Source organism: Hyperolius riggenbachi, chromosome 7 (genome assembly GCF_040937935.1).
Source record: "Hyperolius riggenbachi isolate aHypRig1 chromosome 7, aHypRig1.pri, whole genome shotgun sequence".
NCBI lineage: Eukaryota > Metazoa > Chordata > Amphibia > Anura > Hyperoliidae > Hyperolius > Hyperolius riggenbachi.
In genome coordinates this window covers 58,382,615-58,404,472 of record NC_090652.1, presented here as the reverse complement: position 1 = coordinate 58,404,472, position 21,858 = coordinate 58,382,615, and the positions used below count along the sequence as shown (strand labels likewise).

The window sequence follows — 21,858 nt, the reverse complement described above, 5'->3', positions numbered from 1 at the left end:
TTTGCCTTCAGCTCAGGGGGTGGCATCCTCCAACACCCGAGGGGCTGGAGGATCCTGGGGTCCTCCGAGGAGGACCCCTACTGCGCCAAGTGGTTACCCAAAGGGCCTGGCCATGTGGCAACCGTGTCCACATGGTCCGGGTGGCTCCCCCGAGAGGGAGCCGGGTGGGAACCGAAGTCCCCGTGCCAGCAAGCTGGCCCCGACCTTGCGGCCGGAGTGATAAAAATTCCGCACTCTCCCTAGCCAAAAGGCCGGGGAGCTGCGTTAGTTGGTTTTGCATATGGGCAGTACAGACCAAAGCACCCTACTTCCGCCTGAGATCTGCCACATCTCAGGTTTTTTCGGGTGCACCTGGAGCGCCACTTCCAGGGGCAGTACGCCTAAGCAAAGCCCTCAGCCATTCAGCCTCAACCATGGTATAGATCCATTCCATCAACCCCTGGGAATTACGACCAGGAAGGACACCCTGCCACAGTGCCATCCCTCCAGGTCCCCCCAAAAACTTCAAGAACAGATACTACACTTGATCTTAGCCAAAAGGCCGAGAACAGACTGTTTCAGATTGTTTGAGCCACATCAGTGCATGGCATGGATTAATTTGGCTCTATGCAGTAGGGCTTGTAACACCGAGAGGTACAGACTAACCAGCTAGCTCATGGTGACCCAGAACTCATTGGAGTGTGTAAGGGACAACAATGGTCCTAAAAGCCCCCTTACTAAGATGTTAAGAAAAACAAAAGTTTGCTTTCTTAAAACAGAAAGAATTTGTGATAATTCAGGTTGGAGTGAGCTTGAGATGTCTCCCAGTGCATCACTGCTGAATATATGCAAATTAACCATTCTACCCTTAGAAGCTAAACACACCTCCAGTGTAACAGTGTAAGAATGGCTGCAGTTTACATTTTCCAGTGAAATTTGTATTTGTCTCTTTTTGGTTATGGGAACAAAAAGTATCCTATACTTTATTCCAGGTAATGTACTATGTGTGTGCCAAATTTCATTCAAATCCGTTCAGCCGTTTTTGCGTGATCGAGTAACAAACATCCAAACATCCAAACATCCGAACTTTCCCATTTATTATATTAGTAGGATATATATATATATATATATCTTTTTTTTTGTTTTTTTGTTTTCTTGTTTTTTTTTTTGTTTTTCTGATTGCATTTCTATATTTGCACAATGACTGGCAGACAGGGTCAGACTGGGACACTAAGGGCCCACCAAGGAAGTTTTAGCCTGCCCCCCCCCCCCCCCGATCCCCTCTCCTCCTCCTCCTCTCCCCTCCTCCCCCCCCCCCCCCATTTTGGGCTCACATACACATGTACTCTAGAAATTTTGCATGACTTTATGGTAGGGAAAAGATTGTGAGCAATTCTGAGGACAGTCTCCAATAGGGATATGTCTGCATGCGGCGCGCGCAGCAAAAATAAATGGGTGTCACCACACACTGGAACATGGGCGTGGTCATGATGAGTCATGGGCAGACTTAAAAAAAAACAAAACACAACATAAGTAACGGTGTTATTCACAGAGATTAGGTCTGACCAGATACATTTTAGATAAAATATTCAAGTAGTTACATGCCTCATGATAGTTCATCAAGTAGTCAAATGGCAGCAGATACCCCCACAAAATGTAATCAGGTTACCGGCAGATGCCCCCACAAAATGCAATCAGGTTGACGGCAGATGCCCCCACAAAATGCAATCAGGTTGACGGCAGATACCCCCACACAATGCAATCAGGTTGGCGGCAGATACCCCCACAAAATGCAAACAGGTTGGCGGCAGATACCCCCACACAATGCAATCAGGTTGGCGGCAGATACCCCCACACACTGCAATCAGGTTGGCGGCAGATACCCCCACACAATGCTATCAGGTTGGCGGCAGATACCCCCACAAAATGCAATCAGATTGCGGGAGATACCCCCCAAAATGCAATCAGGTTGGTGGCAGATACCCCCCCCCCCCAAAAAAGTGGGCAGCAGTGACCAGAAAATCGTAATGTGGGCAGCAGACACCTGAAAATCGCAATGTGGGCAGCAGTGACCAGAAAATCGTAATGTGGGCAGCAGACACCTGAAAATCGCAATGTGGGCAGCAGACACCTGAAAATCGCAATGTGGGCAGCAGACACCTGAAAATCCTAATGTGGGCAGCAGTCACCAGAAAATCCTAATGTGGGCAGCAGTGACCAGAAAATCCTAATGTGGGCAGCAGACACCTGAAAATGGCAATGTGGGCAGCAGTCACCAGAAAATCGTAATGTGGGCAGCAGGCACCTGAAAATCGTAATGTGTGCAGCAGACACCTGAAAATCGTAATGTGTGCAGCAGACACCTGAAAATCACAATGTGTGCAGCAGACACCTGAAAATCACAATGTGTGCAGCAGACGCCAGAAAATCGCAATGTGGGCAGCAGTTACCAGAAAATCGCAATGTGGGCAGCAGGCACCAGAAAATCGCAATGTGGGCAGCAGGCACCAGAAAATCGCAATGTGGGCAGCAGTGACCAGAAAATCGTTATGTGGGCAGCAGACACCTGAAAATCGTAATGTGGGCAGCAGACACCTGAAAATCGCAACGTGGGCAGCAGTGACCAGAAAATCGTAATGTGGGCAGCAGACACCAGAAAATCGTAATGTGGGCAGGTTGGTGGCAGATACCCCCCTCAAAATGCAATCAGGATAGTGGCAGATATAATACCCCCCCCCCAACGCAATCAGGTTGGCAGCGGGCAAAGATCGGCGGGGTGGGGCGGAAGCCACCCCCCTCCCTCACCTAGGGGCCCCCCCTCCAGAATTGCAGCCAGCGGCAGCAGCGGGGATGAATCACTTACCAGCATGACGGAGATCCGTAGCTCTGCGTGCCGCTGGCTGGTCTCTGTCTCCTGAACTGACTGTCCAATCACGCTCTCGCAGTACTTCCTGCGAGAGCGTGATTGGACAGTCAGTTCAGGAGACAGAGACCAGCCAGCGGCACGCAGAGCTACGGATCTCCGTCATGCCGTTAAGTGATTCTTCCCCGCTGCTGCCGCTGGCTGCAATTCTGGAGGGGGGGAGCGCGGAAGGGGGGACCCTAGGTGAGGGAGGGGGGGGGGGCTTCCGCCCCTTCCCGCCGATCTGTGCACAATGTCCCCCCTTCCTGCGCTTAGGCCCCCTCCTTTTTAGCACTGGGGCCCCCAGGAGGCGGGACGGCCGGGGCCCACCGATGGGACCATCGGTGGTTCGGTGGGCCTGTCCGAGGCTGCTGGCAGAGGTACAGGGCGAGGCACCACCAGGAGAGGCAGTGCCATTGCTGCAGCCACTGCCAGCACCAGCAGGTCTGTGACTGGTCCGCCACCAGCCACTGACTGAAGAGTTGTGGAGGAGGGAGCAGAGGCGCAACAGCAGCGTGTTGCGCCCATCTTTGAGACGGGTCGTCGGCCCCGGCCCATTGCAGAGAGTCAGGTGCAGGCTGTGGTGGAAATGATGGCGGAGCAGCAAGCCACCGTTTCCAGCCAGACCTCCAGCACCAGCGAAACCAGTGCCACCACCACCACCAGCACTCCGGTCCGCACCAGGCCTCCACCACCGCTTGAGGTCACGTCGACCCCAGTGACCAGCCTGCCCTCACTGAGCTCGCTCTTCACCCCAGGGACCGCGTGTGTTTTGAGGGATGTTGTGGAGCAGTTTGAGGAGGAGATCATGGGGGCATGCAAGGAGGAGGAGGAGTTTGAGGTGGAGGAGTTTGTTGTTGGTGCTGAGGAGGAGGGGTGTGATGCAGGGGATGTTGGGGTAGAGGAGTTGGTTGAGGCGGGCTCAGAGGAGGTGTTTGGGGATGATGATGATGACCTGCTGGATCGTCCCTATGTGCCACTAGAGATGTGGCAAACTATTCGTCCGGCGAACATCTCTGTGTGTTTTACTACTTCTGGGTCGCTCTGACCCGGAGTAGTACGCCTGCGCTGCCCGGCGGAGCGCGACCTCCTAGATCGCGTTCCTCTTGCCGGGCACTCTCTGCGCATGAGCGCGACATCGTTCATGACATCACGCACATGCGCAGAAAGTGCCTGGCAACAGGAGCGCGATCTAGGTGGACGCGCTCCGCTGGGCAGCGCAGGCGTACTACTCCGGGTCAGAGCGACCCAGAAGTAGTAAATGCCCCAGGGACATAGAGATGTTCGCCGGCGAACGGTTCAGGAACCGTTTGCCACATCTCTATGTGCCACCACCATCAGCACAGTTGGTTGAAGGCAGCTCATCATCGGAGGAGGAGGCGCCTCAGCAGCAAGGCATGGAAGGCAGGAGCCACAGACTGCTGCTTCAGCCGCTACCACCACCCGCAGCAAAACTCCTCCAAGCAAAGTAAAAAAAAAAAAAAATCCAAAAGGCAAAAAAATTTCCCAGCCCTCAAGCTTGAAGGGCAAGTTGAAATCCCCAGTCTGGCGGTTTTTCACTACGTGCGAAGTCGACAAGACCAGTGCAATTTGCCACAGTTGCAGTGTCAGCCTGAGCAGAGGTCGCGATCTCAACAAGTTGAGTACCTCGTGCCTGCAGACCCACTTGGAGACCAAACATTTTCAGGAGTACAGTAAGTTTCTGAAGCTGAAGGACAGTGGTGCAGGGGCAGTGGTCAGAGCCAGACAGCCACTGCACAGACTTCAGCAGCAGCATCATCACACCCTCCTGCTCATCCAGAAGCAGCAGCAGGAGCACAGCAACTCACTGCAGTACAGGATCCCAGAGTGGCAGATCCCCAGCCGCCACTACTTCTCCCGCACGGTGATCCCAGCACTGCACCACTTTGCTATGGCGAACATGGGCAGGGTGCTCGATCACGCCGTGAGTGAGTGGATCCACGTCACCATGGATTCATGGAGCAGCCGTTTTGGGACAGACCGCTACCTGTCCTTTACGGCCCACTGAGTCAGCCTGGTGGAATGCGCCAGCGAGGAAGCAGCAGGTCCATCCTCGGTTGCATCAGTGGCACCAGTCGCCCACTATGTGGTGCCACCACGCAGGGTCAGGGGAGAAGCAGCAGCTCCCGCCACCAAGCGAACCCGCCTCAACAACAGCTTGAAGACCCGCCATTGCCAAGCGCTGCTGGAGATGAGAAGCCTGGGGAATCACAGCTTGACAGCAGTGATGTCGCGAACCTCTGATTCGCGAACCTCCGCGGAAGGCTCGCTGAAAAAGTTCACGAACCGCAATAGACTTCAATGGGGAGGCGAACTTGGAAAACTAGAAACACTTATGCTGGCCACAAAAGTGATGGAAAAGATGTTTCAAGGGGTCTAACACCTGGACCCCCAGGTGGCGGAGTGGGATACATGCCAAAAGTCCCGGGGAAAAATCTGGATTTGACGCAAAGCAGCGTTTTAAGGGCAGAAATCACATTGAATGCTAAATTGCAGGCCTAAAGTGCTTTAAAACATCTTGCATGTGTATACATCAATCAGGGAGTGTAATTAATGTACTGCTTCACACTGTGTAATGCACCGCAAGCAGCTGTCTGTGTTGTGACAGCCGTGGTGGACTACTGCGCAGTGCGCACCATGGCGAGATTGCTCTTCCTCACTCAGTGATGTCTGGTTAGGTAATGTCTCTCTGCCTTATCAACTTTCGATGGTTCTTTATCTACCATTGTTAAAGCTAACATCTATTTTTTTTACATTACAATTTTACTTGCTGTTCAGTACCTGCAACAAGAATCTATTATGGAGGGCAAGTCTGCCATTGTGACCAAGGGTAATGGCCGTGGAAACCTTCCTGGTGTGATTCCGGTCTGGAGTTGTAGCACCACACATCCAGGCAAGGAGGGCAGCAGGCATGGCATGCCCGCCCCGAGGTAGTGACCAAAAATAACAATACAGGACTCAGGAGGACTGTTGAGGCCCTATTGAAATGAATGTACTTTAAATCCTTTATCGAGAACCAGTTATGAAGGGCAAGTCTGATGGTGCCTTCACTGCGATTCACCAGGTTGGTCTCCGGCGAGAATCTGTTATGGGGGTCAAGTCTGCCATTGTAACCAGTGACCAAGGTTAATGGCCGGGGAATCGTTGCTGGTGTGATTCCGATCTGGAGTTGTAGCCTAACAAACGGCAACCACCACACACCCAGGCAAAGAGGGCAGCAGGCATGCCCCGCCCCGAGGTAGTGACCAAAAATAACAATACAGGACTCAGGAGGACTTTTGAGGCCCTATTGAAATGAATGTACTTGAAATCCTTTAACGAGAACCAGTTATGGAGAGCAAAGATGACACCACACCCCTTTCACGAGAATCATATGGAGGGTAAGTCTGCCATTGTGACCCCGGGTAATGGCCGGGGAATAAAGGTTCGATTCCGGTCCAAAGTGGGAGCCTGAGACCATGCTGTATAAGTCCTGTACCTGCCCTGACCACGCTTTGCAGACCAGGCATCTGTAGTCAGATGGACCCTTGACCCAGCGTAAGACAAACCAAGTCGAAAGCATTTGCCAAGAATGTTTTATGGAGGGCAAGTCTGCCATGTATTGAACAGTGTGAAACTTTCTTTGGTACTTTCACAGTACCATGGTGTCCACGGGCGGCGGGTAACCAACAGGCCGAGGAATCCTGCTTCGATTCCGGTCCGGAGTTGTAGCCTAACAAACGGCTACCACCACACACCCAGGCAAGGAGGGCAGCAGGCATGCCCGCCCCGAGGTAGTGACCAAAAATAACAATACAGGACTCAGGAGGACTTTTGAGGCCCTATTGAAATGAATGTACTTGAAATCCTTTAACGAGAACCAGTTATGGAGGGCAAGTCTGATGGTGCCTTCACTGCGATTCACCAGGTTGGTCTCCGGCGAGAATGTGTTATGGAGGTCAAGTCTGCCATTGTGACCACTGACCAAGGGTAATGGGCCAGCTGATCAAATTTGGTCTGAAAACAATGAAGCAACGACCTTATTATCTTTGATGTTCCAGCCCCACCCGAGACACTCATATAGCCGGCGGTCATTGGTTCATTGTGATACGCAAGCCCCTTCACTGCAGCAAGGTAATGATCACGAAGGGGAATGGGCACATGTACATGCCTTTTGTTTTTTTGTTGCAGCTGCCTGCAGTGCAGCCAGAAAAATTAGGCAGGCATGTACCCGTACCAGAAAAATTAGTATAGCGGCCGCTGCTAGCAGCGGCCTTGAAAATTCTGGAATCCGCCTAGAGTCCTGGACCCTGTTGGTGGTGGCGGAGAAGGCAGTCAAGCGGCCTGCAGGCAGAGATGCTGTGTGTGGGGACTGACTTTGTCTTCGGTCGTGCAGTAGCCCTCCGGGATCCATGCCTCATTCATTTTGATAAAGGTCAGGTACTGAACACTGTCGTGACTTAGGCGACTTCTCTTCTCAGTGACAATGCCTCCAGCTGCACTGAAGGTCCTTTCTGACAGGACGCTTGCGGCAGGGCAAGAGAGAAGTTGGACGGCGCTGCTGCGCAGCAGCGCCGTAAGGCAGATCGGCGATCCCCGGCCAATCAGCGGCCGGAGATCGCCGCCATGTGACAGGGGACAGCCTGTCACTGGCTGCACAGGACGGATAGCATCCTGTGCAGCCCGGATCACCAGGGGTGAGAGGGAGGAGAGGGAGGGGGGGAATTTTGCCGCGGAGGGGGGCTTTGAGGTGCCTCCCCCGCAACATGCCAGCTGCCAGCTGGGGGCTGCAGAGCCCACCCAGCACAGATCACAAAAAATAGCGCTGGTCCTTAAAGGGAACCAGAGGTGAGAGGTATGTGGAGGTTGCCATATTTATTTCCTTTTAAGCAATACCAGTTGCCTGGCAGCCCTGCTGATCCTGTGTCTCTAATACTTTAAGCCATAGACCCTGAACAAGCATGCAGCAGATCAGGTACTCTGACTCAGCTGACTGGATTAGCCATATGCTTGTTCCAGGGTTTTGACTCAGACGCTATTTATGCCAGAGGATCAGTAGGACAGCCAGGCAACTGGTATTGTTTACAAGGAAATAAATATGGCACCCTCCATACCCCTCTCACCTCTGGTTCCCTTTAAGGGGGGGGGGGGTAAAGGCTGGGTCATCAAGTGGTTAAACGCATTGTAAAGCATCATTGCCAGCTTGTTCTGCAAGTGCTGCATCCTCTCTGCCTTCTGATGAGTTGGTAACAGGTCCGCTACTTTGTGCCTGTACCGAGGGTCTAGTAGCGTGGCCACCCAGTACAGGCCATTCACCTTGAGTTTTTTGATACGGGGGTCCCTCAACAGGCTGGACAACATGAAAGAGGCCATCTGCACAAAGCTAGATGCAGACGTACTCTCCATCTCCTCTTGCTCTACCTCAGTGATGACACACAACTCCTCTTCCTCCCCCCTGCCACGAACAATACCACGGGAACGTGGAGCAGCAGAAGCCCTCTGTGACGGCTGCCGTGGTTGTTCTTCTTCCGCCGCCTCTTCCTCCTCCACAGAAACACCTTCCTCATCATCATCATCAGAGTCTGACTCCTCTCCTTCCCCACACGACTCCTCTTCTTCCTCCTACTCCCCCCTCTGTGCTACTGCAGGTGTGGAGGAAACCTCTGGTTCAGAAGAAAATCGCTCCCACGACTCCTTCTGCTGTAACTGTTCTTGTTCATGCTCCTCCACATCTGTATCCACCACTCTACGCACAGCACGCTCCAGGAAGTAAGCGTAGGGGATCAAGTCGCTGATGGTGCCCTCAGCGCGACTCACCAGTTTGGTCACCTCCTCAAAGGGCTCCATGATCCTGCATGCATTTTGCATCAGTGTCCAGTTGTTGGGCCACAACATCCCCATCCTCCCAGATTGTGTCCTTGTACTGTAATGATACGGGTACTGGGTGATGGCTTTCTCCTGGTCTAGCAGGCGAGAGAACATGAGCAGGGTGGAATTCCAGCGAGTCAGGCTATCGCAAATGCGGCGTCTCACCGGCAAGTTGTTTCTACCCACACAACTTCCTGGCCTGCTTCAGGACGTCCTCTAAGCCTGGGTACTTGTACACAAATCTTTGCACGACCAGATTCAGCACATGTGCCATGCAGGGTACGTGTGTCAGCTTTCCCAAATTCAACGCGGAAATGAGATTGCTGCCGTTGTCACACACCACGTTGCCGATCTCCAGCTGGTGCGGGGTCAGCCATTGCTCCACCTGTTTGTTAAGAGCAGCCAGGAGAGCTGGTCCAGTGGGACTCTCCGCTTTCAGGCAAGACATGTCTAAGACTGCGTGACCGTTGTACCTGGCATGCAGCATAGGCCCTGGGGTGCGGGGGCTGTATAGCTGGAGAGGAGATCGCGGCACCAGTCAAGGAGGAGGAGGAGGATGACAACGGTGAAGAGGATGTAGCAGGCATAGAGGAGGTGGCAGGAGGCCTGCCTGCAAGCCGTGGAGGTGTGGCAAGTCGGTCCACTGCACAGCCACGTACTCCCTGCTTGCTGCCATCGGTCACCAGGTTGACCCAATGGGCTGTGTACGTAATGTAGTGGCCCTGCCCATGGCAGACCAGGCATCCGTGATCAGGTGGACCCTTGACCCAACGCTCTTCGCAATAGATGACATCACTTGCCTCTCAACTGCATGGTACAGTTTGGGTATGGCCTTTTGTGAAAAATAATTTCGGCCTGGGATCTTCCACTGTGGTGTACCAATGGCCACAAACTTACGGAAAGCCTCTGACTCCACCAGCTTGTAGGGTAATAGCTTGCGAGCTAATAGTTCCACCACGCCAGCTGTCAGACGCCGGGCAAGAGGGTGACTGGCAGACATTTGCTTCTTATGCTCAAATACTTCCTTTACGGACAGCTGGCTACTGCTATGGGCAGAGGAGAAGGAACCGCTCAAGGGCAGAGTCGGTGTGGAGGAGGATGGCTGTGAAGGTGCAAGGGAGAAAGCGGCTGAAGAAGATGTTGCACCTGAAGGAGGAAGAGGAGAAGGAGGGTGGCTTGTCTTTTGGGTGCTGCTTTTCCTCAGGTGTTCTTGCCAGAGCTGTTTGTGCCTTTTCTCCAGGTGCCTTCGTAAGGCACTTGTCCCTACGTGAGATTTGGCCTTTCCACGGCTCAATTTTTGCTGGCACAGAGAACAGATGGCTTTGCTCCGATCTGAGACACACATGTTAAAAAATTTCCAAACCACTGAGACCCCCTGGGGTGATGGTGCTACGGTGGCATCAGCAGCTGACGTTGAAGGGCATGTTTACTGGCTGGCCATAGCTGGCGATACATGGCGCCGGACACTGCCCCCAGCTGTTTCTGAGGATGAGCTCCCTCTGCTTCTATCGTGGAGTCGACTCCTCCTACTCCTCTCTTACTCCCCCTCTGAACTGTCCCCCTGGTCATCTCCTCTACTAGGAACATACGTGGCATCCATATAATCGTCATCATAATCCTCCTGCCCAGCTTTACTTTCCTCAGACAACTCCACAACTGCACCAACTTCAGGTGGTTCATCATCCCCCTCCTCACACGTTACGTCCATACTATCGCCACCTAACTCAGACGTATGAGGTGGTGTACCTGCGCCTTCTTCTTGTTGTTTCAGTAGTGGCTGTGAATCAGTGATTTCACAACCACCACCAAATAACTCCTGCGAAGTGTCAAATGCAGCGGATGTGGTGCTTGTACTAGCGCTGGTGGCACTGGCTGCGGGAGATGAGGTGTTCTTCTGTGTTAAATAGTCAAGCACGTCCTCACAATTTTAGGAAGTGATGGCACGTGGCTTCTTCTGAGCACTGTACTTTGGGCCAGGTCCGCCCAAAATCACAGCAACACCACCTCGCACAGACCTGCCGGTGCCAGGTGGCCTTCCTCTGGGTCTGCCTCTACCTCTTCCTCTACCTGGTTTGTACATTTTGTCCATCTCGGGGGGATACTAGGTATATGCAGTGAGGTGAGTTCACTCAACAGAAAAGGTAGTTATATGCAGTAAGGTGGGTTCACTGAACAGTAAAGGTAGTTAGATGCAGTGAGCTGGGTTCACTGAACAATAAAGGTAGTTTTGTGCAGTGAGGTGGGTTCACTGAACAGTAAAGGTAGTTAGATGCAGAGAGCTGGGTTCACTGAACAGTAAAGGTAGTTAGATGCAGTGAGCTGGGTTCACTGAACAGTAAAGGTAGTTAGATGCTGTGAGCTGGGTTCACTCAACACAACAGGTAGTTATATATGCAGTGAGCTGGGTTCACTCAACACAACAGGTAGTTAGATGCAGTGAGCTGGGTTCACTGAACAATAAAGGTAGTTGTATGCAGTGTGCTGGATTCACTGAACAGTAAAGGTATTTATATGCAGTGAGCATGGTTCACTGAACAGTAAAGGTAGTTAGATGCAGTGAGCTGGGTTTAATCAACACAACAGGTAGTTATATATGCAGTGAGCTGGGTTCACTCAACACAACAGGTAGTTATATGCAGTGAGCTGGGTTCACTCAACACAACCGGTAGTTATATGCAGTGAGGTGGGTTCACTGAACAGTAAAGGTAGTTAGATGCAGTGAGCTGGGTTCACTGAACAGTAAAGGTAGTTAGATGCAGTGAGCTGGGTTCACGCAACACAACAGGTAGTTAGATGCAGTGAGCTGGGTTCACTGAACACAACAGGTAGTTATATGCAGTTAGGTGGGTTCACTGAACAGTAAAGGTAGTTAGATGCAGTGAGCTGGGTTCACTCAACACAACAGGTAGTTATATGCAGTGAGCTGGGTTCACTGAACAGTAAAGGTAGTTAGATGCAGTGAGGTGGGTTCACTTAACAGTAAAGGTAGTTAGATGCAGTGAGCTAGGTTCACTCAACACAACAGGTAGTTATATATGCAGTGAGCTGGGTTCACTCAACATAACTGGTAGTTAGATGCTGTGAGCTGGGTTCACTGAACAATAAAGGTAGTTGTATGCAGTGAGGTGGGTTCACTGAACAGTAAAGGTAGTTAGATGCAGTGAGCTGGGTTCACTCAACACAACAGGTAGTTAGATGCAGTGAGCTGGGTTCCATCAACACAACAGGTAGTTATATATGCAGTGAGCTGGGTTCACTCAACACAACAGGTAGTTATATGCAGTGAGGTGGGTTCACTGAACAGTAAAGGTAGTTAGATGCAGTGAGGTGGGTTCACTGAACAGTAAAGGTAGTTAGATGCAGTGAGCCGGGTTCACTTAACAGAACAGGTAGTTATATGCAGTGAGCTGGGTTCACTGAACAGTAAAGGTAGTTATATGCAGTGAGCTGGGTTCACTCAACACAACAGGTAGTTATATGCAGTGAGCTGGGTTCACTGAACAGTAAAGGTAGATCAATGCAGTGAGCTGGGTTTACTCAACACAACAGGTAGTTATATATGCAGTGAGCTGGGTTAACTCAACACAGCAGGTAGTTAGATGCAGTGAGCTGGGTTCACTGAAGAGTGAAGGTAGTTAGAGGCAGTGAGCTGGGTTCCATCAAAACAACAGGTAGTTATATATGCAGTGAGCTGGGTTCACTCAACACAACAGGTAGTTAGATGCAGTGAGCTGGGTTCACTGAACAATAAAGGTAGTCGTATGCAGTGAAGTGGGTTCACTGACCAGTAAAGGTAGTTAGATGCAGTGAGCTGGGTTCACTCAACACAACAGGTAGTTATATGCAGTGAGGTGAGTTCACTGAACAGTAAAGGTAGTTAGATGCAGTGAGCAGTGTTCACTGAACAGTAAAGGTAGTTATATGCAGTGAGCTGGGTTCACTGAACAATAAAGGTAGTTAGATGCAGTGAGTGGGGTTCACTGAACAGTAAAGGTAGTTAGATGCAGTGAGCTAGGTTCACTCAACACAACAGGTAGTTATATATGCAGTGAGCTGGGTTCACTCAACACAACAGGTAGTTAGATGCAGTGAGCTGGGTTCGCTCAACACAACATTTAGTTATATGCAGTGAGGTGGGTTCACTGAACAGTAAAGGTAGTTAGATGCAGTGAGCTGGGTTCACTCAACACAACAGGTAGTTATATGCAGTGAGCTGGGTTCACTCAACACAACAGGTAGTTATATGCAGTGAGGTGGGTTCACTGAACACTAAAGGTAGTTAGATGCAGTGAGGTGGGTTCACTTAACAGTAAAGGTAGTTAGATGCAGTGAGCTAGGTTCACTCAACACAACAGGTAGTTATATATGCAGTGAGCTGGGTTCACTCAACATAACTGGTAGTTAGATGCTGTGAGCTGGGTTCACTGAACAATAAAGGTAGTTGTATGCAGTGAGGTGGGTTCACTGAACAGTAAAGGTAGTTAGATGCAGTGAGCTGGGTTCACTTAACAGAACAGGTAGTTATATGCAGTGAGCTGGGTTCACTGAACAGTAAAGGTAGTTATATGCAGTGAGCTGGGTTCACTCAACACAACAGGTAGTTATATGCAGTGAGCTGGGTTCACTGAACAGTAAAGGTAGATCAATGCAGTGAGCTGGGTTTACTCAACACAACAGGTAGTTATATATGCAGTGAGCTGGGTTAACTCAACACAGCAGGTAGTTAGATGCAGTGAGCTGGGTTCACTGAAGAGTGAAGGTAGTTAGAGGCAGTGAGCTGGGTTCCATCAACACAACAGGTAGTTATATATGCAGTGAGCTGGGTTCACTCAACACAACAGGTAGTTAGATGCAGTGAGGTGGGTTCACTGAACAGTAAAGGTAGTTAGATGCAGTGAGGTGGGTTCACTGAACAGTAAAGGTAGTTAGATGCAGTGAGCTGGGTTCACTTAACAGAACAGGTAGTTATATGCAGTGAGCTGGGTTCACTGAACAGTAAAGGTAGTTATATGCAGTGAGCTGGGTTCACTCAACACAACAGGTAGTTATATGCAGTGAGCTGGGTTCACTGAACAGTAAAGGTAGATCAATGCAGTGAGCTGGGTTTACTCAACACAACAGGTAGTTATGTATGCAGTGAGCTGGGTTAACTCAACACAGCAGGTAGTTAGATGCAGTGAGCTGGGTTCACTCAACACAACAGGTAGTTATATGCAGTGAGGTGGGTTCACTGAACAGTAAAGGTAGTTAGATGCAGTGAGGTGGGTTCACTGAACAGTAAAGGTAGTTAGATGCAGTGAGCTGGGTTCACTTAACAGAACAGGTAGTTATATGCAGTGAGCTGGGTTCAATGAACAGTAAAGGTAGTTATATGCAGTGAGCTGGGTTCACTCAACACAACAGGTAGTTATATGCAGTGAGCTGGGTTCACTGAACAGTAAAGGTAGATCAATGCAGTGAGCTGGGTTTACTCAACACAACAGGTAGTTATATATGCAGTGAGCTGGGTTAACTCAACACAGCAGGTAGTTAGATGCAGTGAGCTGGGTTCACTGAAGAGTGAAGGTAGTTAGAGGCAGTGAGCTGGGTTCACTCAACACAACAGGTAGTTATATATGCAGTGAGCTGGGTTCACTCAACACAACAGGTAGTTAGATGCAGTGAGCTGGGTTCACTGAACAATAAAGGTAGTTGTATGCAGTGAAGTGGGTTCACTGACCAGTAAAGGTAGTTAGATGCAGTGAGCTGGGTTCACTCAACACAACAGGTAGTTATATGCAGTGAGGTGAGTTCACTGAACAGTAAAGGTAGTTAGATGCAGTGGGCAGTGTTCACTGAACAGTAAAGGTAGTTATATGCAGTGAGCTGGGTTCACTGAACAATAAAGGTAGTTAGATGCAGTGAGTGGGGTTCACTGAACAGTAAAGGTAGTTAGATGCAGTGAGCTAGGTTCACTCAACACAACAGGTAGTTATATATGCAGTGAGCTGGGTTCACTCAACACAACAGGTAGTTAGATGCAGTGAGCTGGGTTCGCTCAACACAACATTTAGTTATATGCAGTGAGCTGGGTTCACTGAACAGTAAAGGTAGTTAGATGCAGTGAGCTGGGTTCACTCAACACAACAGGTAGTTATATGCAGTGAGCTGGGTTCACTCAACACAACAGGTAGTTATATGCAGTGAGGTGGGTTCACTGAACACTAAAGGTAGTTAGATGCAGTGAGTGAGGTTCACTGAACAGTAAAGGTAGTTAGATGCAGTGAGCTGGGTTCACTCAACACAACAGGTAGTTATATATGCAGTGAGCTGGGTTCACTCAACACAACAGGTAGTTAGATGCAGTGAGGTGGGTTCACTGAACAGTACAGGTAGTTAGATGCAGTGAGCTGGGTTCACTGAACAGTAAAGGTAGTTATATGCAGTGAGCTGGGTTCACTCAACACAACAGGTAGTTATATGCAGTGAGCTGGGTTGCAGTGAGCTGGGTTCACTGAACAGTAAAGGTAGTTTGATGCAGTGAGCTGGGTATACTCAGCACAACAGATAGTTAGATGCAGTGAGCTGGGTTCACTGAACAGTAAAGGTAGTTATATGCAGTGAGCTGGGTTCACTGAAAAGCAAAGGTAGTTAGATGCAGTGAGCTGGGTTCACTCAACACAACAGGTAGTTATATATGCAGTGAGCTGGGTTCACTCAACACAACAGGTAGTTAGATGCAGTGAGCTGGGTTCACAGAACAATACAGGTAGTTGTATGCAGTGAGGTGGGTTCAGTAAACAGTAAAGGTAGTTAGATGCAGTGAGCTGGGTTTACTCAACACAACAGGTAGTTATATGCATTGAGCTGGGTTCACTGAACAGTAAAGGTAGTTAGATGCAGTGAGCGGGGTTCACTGAACAGTAAAGGTAGTTAGATGCAGTGAGCTGGGTTCACTCAACACAACAGGTAGTTATATGCATTGAGCTGGGTTCACTGAACAGTAAAGGTAGTTAGATGCAGTGAGCTGGATTCACTCAACACAACAGGTAGTTATATGCAGTGAGCTGGGTTCACTAAACACAACAGGTATTAGATGCAGTGAGCTGGGTTCACTGAACAATAAATGTAGTTGTATGCAGTGAGGTGGGTTTACTGAACAGTAAAGGTAGTTAGATGCAGTGAGCTGGGTTCACTCAACACAACAGGTAGTTATATGCAGTGAGCTGGGTTTACTGAACACAACAGGTAGTTATATGCAGTGAGGTGGGTTCACTGAACAGTAAAGGTAGTTAGATGCAGTGATCTGGGTTCACTCATCACAACAGGTAGTTATATGCAGTGAGCTGGGTTTACTGAACACAACAGGTAGTTATATGCAGTGAGGTGGGTTCACTGAACTGTAAAGGTAGTTAGATGCAGTGATCTGGGTTCACTCAACACAACAGGTAGTTATTTATGCAGTGAGCTGGGTTCACTCAACACAACAGGTAGTTATATATGCAGTGAGCTGGGTTCACTCAACAGAACAGGTAGTTAGATGCAGTGAGGTGGGTTCACTGAACAGTAAAGGTAGTTAGATGCAGTGAGCTGGGATCACTCAACAGAACAGGTAGTTAGATGCAGTGAGCTGGGTTCACTCAACACAACAGGTAGTTATATACAGTGAGCTGGGTTCACTCAACACAAAGCTAGGTATATGTAGTGAGCTGGGTTCACTCAACACAACAGGTAGAGGTAGTTAGATCTTAGATGCAGTGAGCTGGGTTCACTCAACACAAAACTAGGTATATGCAGTGATGAGGTGGGTTAAGTAAACACAACAGGTACTGGGTATATGCAGTACTGGGTAGTACAATGTGCAGCTCCCTGCTATCACACACACAGGTATTCACTGAATGTGCTGGGCTGCTGGCAGTGGCACACACTGTATGAATTAGCAAGCCTGTGGCTGCAACAAAAGTGTCAGTTTGACACACACACACACACAAAAAAAAAAAAAACAGGATTAGCTCTGAAAAGAGCTGTTGAGGGCAATGAGGGATACTATAAAAGCAATAATAATCAGCCAATTAGCTTAAAAGTATGGAAAAAGTGGTTAAATGGGATATCAAATAATCTGTATACTTAGTTATAAATTCGTAATATCAAATCTCATGCATCCTGCCAACGATATGAATATACTAGAAGAAAAAGTGAGAGTTGGCTCTTTGGTGCATGAGAAATTACAAAAAGGCTTTATTGACTATCAAAAATAATTATAAAACATTTATTACACCATAAATATTGTAGAAAATCTAAAAGCAATAGCTCAGTCACCCCCGGGATCCACCCTAAGAGAGAATTAATGAGGCTGCAGTCCTCAAATAATCCCCATAGGTGAGTCCTACTTCCAACAATATTAATTCAGATATCCAGAACAGATGGTACATCCAAAACAGTTCTGTTACTGGAATGAACTTCAAACACAGGATGAAGTGCACATCAGCATGTGAAAGGACATCTGATGATCATGGGCCCTGCAATCATCATGAATAAGTAGCTGCACCAGTTCACAATCAAAAGATGGATGTATAGATTCTTTGCATGTGAGGGAGGATAGAACCAGCCGATCCACAACACAACTTTAAGCTTGTCAGGCGCAGGTGTTAATAGGCAATAACATTGCATTTCATCTAGACAGCAATTAGTATGGCAGTGGCATATTGGCATAAAAGTCTTAGATATCCCCCAATCACAGGGAAATTGAAGCAGATAAGCACTTGATGCAAGGCAACACATAGAATGAAGCAAGGCAGATGAAGCAGATGCACAGATGTACGCCAGTGTGCTGGGCAGCTCATGCACATGCAAAGTTACCATCCTGTTGCGTCTGTGGGCGTACCTTGTGGCGTATGGCCGCTCGGTGCGCCCTTGCCGCTCATTGGTGGACGTGGGCGGTGACGTGGGCGGGGGCGGGCGGGTCCGGGACGCACTCAGTAGGGTTATATACGCCATTATGGCGTGCAGGATACATATGCTGCTGTCTGCCTTTGAAAAAGCTGCGAGAGGCGGCGAAACATGTCAGGCTATTGTGACAGCACTCAGCTCTCCCCGGCATCACCCTAGGAGCCACTGAACTTCCTACAGGTTCCACCAACCTAGCAACAGGATGGTAACTATGGACTGCCACTTTTCACGTGCATGAGCTGCCCACCAACCTAGCAACAGGATGGTAACTATGGACTGCCACCAGGGCCGTTTCTACCCCCGTGCGGGGCGTGCCGCCGCCCGGGGCGCTGTTAGGAGGGGGGCGCTATAATGGAGGGGGGAGCCGGAGCCGCGGGGAGGGCAGCCCGACCTCTCCCTCCCTCTCCTCTCCCGGGCGCCCTCCGTGCTCCCCCCTCAGATGCAGAGCGAGCAGCCGGGAAGCGCTGTTTGCAACTCACCTGCCTGGCTCCAAGCGCTGTTCTCTCACCGCTGGTCTGTCTCTTCTCTCTGCATACATGCTGATACATGCGGCTTCCTGTTTAGCCGGAAGCCGCGTGTATCAGCATGTATGCAGAGAGAAGAGACAGACCAGCGGCGAGAGAACAGCGCTTGGAGCCAGGCAGGTGAGTTGCAAACAGCGCTTCCCGGCTGCTCGCTCTGCATCTGAGGGGGGAGCACGGAGGGCGCCCGGGAGAGGAGAGGGAGGGAGAGGTCGGGCTGCCCTCCCCGCGGCTCCAGCTCCCCCCTCCACTATAGGGGACAGCTAGCTATCTAACCTATCCTGGGGGCACCTACCTAATCTAACCTACGCTGGGGGCAGCTACCTAATCTAACCTACGCTGGGGGGCACCTACCTAATCTAACCTATACTGGTGGGCAGCTACCTATCTAACCTATACTGGGGGGCACTTATTTAACCTGTATTGGGGGCACCTACCTAGCTAGCCTATACAGGTGGCCACTATACTGGCTACCTATATTGCAGGCACCTACCTAAATAACCTGTACTGGGGCACCTACCTATCTAACTTATACCGGGGGCGCCTGCCTATCTAACCTATACTGGGGGCAACTATACTGGCTACCTATACTGGAGGCACCTACCTGGCTAACCTATAGCGGGGGCAACTATACTGGCTCACCTATGCCTGGCTACCTATACTGGGGTACCTATTCTTGGCTACCTATACTGGGGGGACCTATACTAAGTGCAACTAGACCTGGCTAACCTATACTGCGGGCACCCATACCTTGCTCGGGGGGGGGGGGGGGCGCAATTTTTACACCCTCGCCCTGGGTGCATTTTAGCCTAGAAACTGCACTGACTGCCACTTTGCATGTGCATGAGCTGCCCAGCACACTGGCGTACATCTGTGCATCTGCTTCATCTGCCTTGCTTCATTCTATGTGTTGCCTTGCATCAAGTGCTTATCTGCTTCAATTTCCCTGTGATTGGGGGATATCTAAGACTTTTATGCCAATATGCCACTGCCATACTAATTGCTGTCTAGATGAAATGCAATGTTATTGCCTATTAACACCTGCGCCTGACAAGCTTAAAGTTGTGTTGTGGATCGGCTGGTTCTATCCTCCCTCACATGCAAAGAATCTATACATCCATCTTTTGATTGTGAACTGGTGCAGCTACTTATTCATGATGATTGCAGGGCCCATGATCATCAGATGTCCTTTCACATGCTGATGTGCACTTCATCCTGTGTTTGAAGCTCATTCCAGTAACAGTACTGTTTTGGATGTACCATCTGTTCTGGATATCTGAATTAATATTGTTGGAAGTAGGACTCACCTATGGGGATTATTTGAGGACTGCAGCCTCATTAATTCTCTCTTAGGGTGGATCCCGGGGGTGACTGAGCTATTGCTTTTAGATTTTCTACAATATTTATGGTGTAATAAATGTTTTATAATGATTTTTGATAGTCAATAAAGCCTTTTTGTAATTTCTCATGCACCAAAGAGCCAACTCTCACTTTTTCTTCTAGTACAATAATAATCAGCCAAGAGCAAGCTAAGCAGCCAATACCCTAACTAATCTGTCCCTAGGAGAACAAGTCTGCAGCAGCTGTCCCTAGTCTGTCTCTAGCAGGCACACGAGTGAGTCTAATGGCCGCCGGAGCCTGCCTTATATAAGGGGGGTGGGGCTCCAGGGCTTAGTGTAGCCTGATAGGCTACAATGTGCCTACTGACTGTGATGCAGAGGGTCAAAGTTGACCCTCATAGAGCATTATGGGGTGAATCAATTTTCCGGGAAATTTCACCTGGTGAAGGCGAACGCGAACCACCTAAGTTCGCCTGGAACCGTTCGCCGGCGAACCGGTCGCTACACCTCTACTTGACAGCAGCCAACGTGCTCTGCTATCTGAGGGAGCAGGAGAAGATGTTGCTTACCCCCAGAGGCCTTAGAGTCGGATTGGTGGTGTCAGACAATGCGGCCAACCTGCAGGCTGCCATCAGCAGGGGACACTTGACCCACATCCCCTGCTTGGCCCACGTCCTCAACCTGGTGGTGCAGAAGTTCATGCGCACCTGCCAGGGATTCAGGGAATACATGAGCTGTTGGAAGCGGCTCGGAAAAAGTATGGAAAAAGTGGTTAACACACTTTCTGCCGCTCAGCTGTTGCTACAGCAAACCTGGCAGACATCCAGCAGCGTGAGGGCCTGCCACAACACCGCCTTGTCATTGATGTGCCAACTCCCTGAAACTCCACCCTGGCGATGTTGGAACAACTGGTTGAGTAGAGGAGGGATATCAACCACCACATTGTTGAGGGCGCTTTCGCCGGCACCATCAAACTGTAGATCCTCTTCTATGCACAGTGGGGGCAGATGCAGCAGGTCTGCTTGGTGTTGGCTCCCTTCCTGCTGGGAACCAACCTGGTCAGTGAGGAACGGGCATCCCTCTCTGCCAGTGGATGCCCTTTGTTTGTCTGTTGGACAGGGCACTGTGCAATTTGATGGATTTGGGAGAGGAGACCCTGAACCAGCTGGAACAGCAGCCGCCTGCGCAGTCCACTTCTGCGCAGGAATTTGAGTTGTTGGAGGAGGATGAGGAGGAGTAAGAGGTGCTGGACGTTGCTGTTGAGGGGGAACAGTGGAGCGCAGCAGCAGTGGTGAGAGGGTGGAGAGAGGAGGAAGAGGCTCAGGGGCCAGAGGAGGAGGACAGCGAACTTGAGGCCACTGACCCTGATGTCTCTGGTGGACAGACCGCCCTGTTCACCATGGCAAGGCACATGCTGCAGACCCCAGGGTTAAGCAGATGCAAGCGAGGGTGGACGCCTGCATCAGCATGATCCTGGACCCATGGCTGAGGGAGAAGGTGGCTCAGTTTCTGCCTGCTGGAGACCGTGAGCAGCGAACAAGGGAGTTGCAGGAGATCGTTGTTCGGCGATTGGAGAAAGTCTTCACCCAGCCTTCCACCCCCTCTGTCCCTGTCCAGCCAGCACAGCAGCCAGTGCCTGCAGCCAGCAGCAGCAGCATCAGGTGCCCAGGAGACCTGCTGTCCTTGACAAAGGCACTCTACATGATGGTAGAGCAGCTGAGAGAGGAGGTGCGTGCAGCAGCATCCTCTTCGCAAAGTCACAGCCAGCGCCTGACCCGGATTGTGGCCGACTACATGGGGTCCTTCAGTGGGCTTGACACCGGCAGCGAGGAGCCTATAGACCCCTTGGAGTACTGGGTAGAGCGCTTGCATATCTGGAGTGAGCTGGCGCAGTATGCCCTGGAAGTTCTGTCTTGCCCCCCTTCCAGCGTGCTGTCTGAGAGGTGCTTCAGTGCGGCCGGTGGCATGGTCACCGAGGAGCGCTCTCGTCTGTCCCCAAAGTCCATAGACAGACTGACATTCCTGAAGATTAACCAGGCCTGGATTGAAGTCACGTTCCAGGCCCCTGTTGTCAGCGACAGGAGGACATGAGGTGCCTGAGAATTATTGTTTGACAACACCCTCAGTCCTCTGCTACTTTGGCCTGGTTTTTCTTTAGGTGCTGTGGTTCCAACGCTAGGTACAATGGCCCGTGACATGCCTGCTGCCACACGTCACTCCTCCTCCTGCTGCTGCTGCTGTATTTAACATCCTGCTGTCTGTGTTCCCACCACCAGGGTCCACAGAGTTATGTGCCACTAGCTATTACAACACTACAATA

The 21,858-nt window shown here is 50.4% G+C and overlaps 1 protein-coding gene and 1 pseudogene across 1 annotated transcript in view; both read right to left on the bottom strand.

Moving 5' to 3' along the window:
* LOC137526020 (uncharacterized) overlaps positions 1 to 21,858 on the bottom strand; it is a 342,683-nt gene that overhangs the window by 217,772 nt on the left and 103,053 nt on the right. The window lies entirely within an intron of this gene.
* LOC137526275 (U2 spliceosomal RNA) lies at positions 345 to 553 on the bottom strand (annotated as a pseudogene).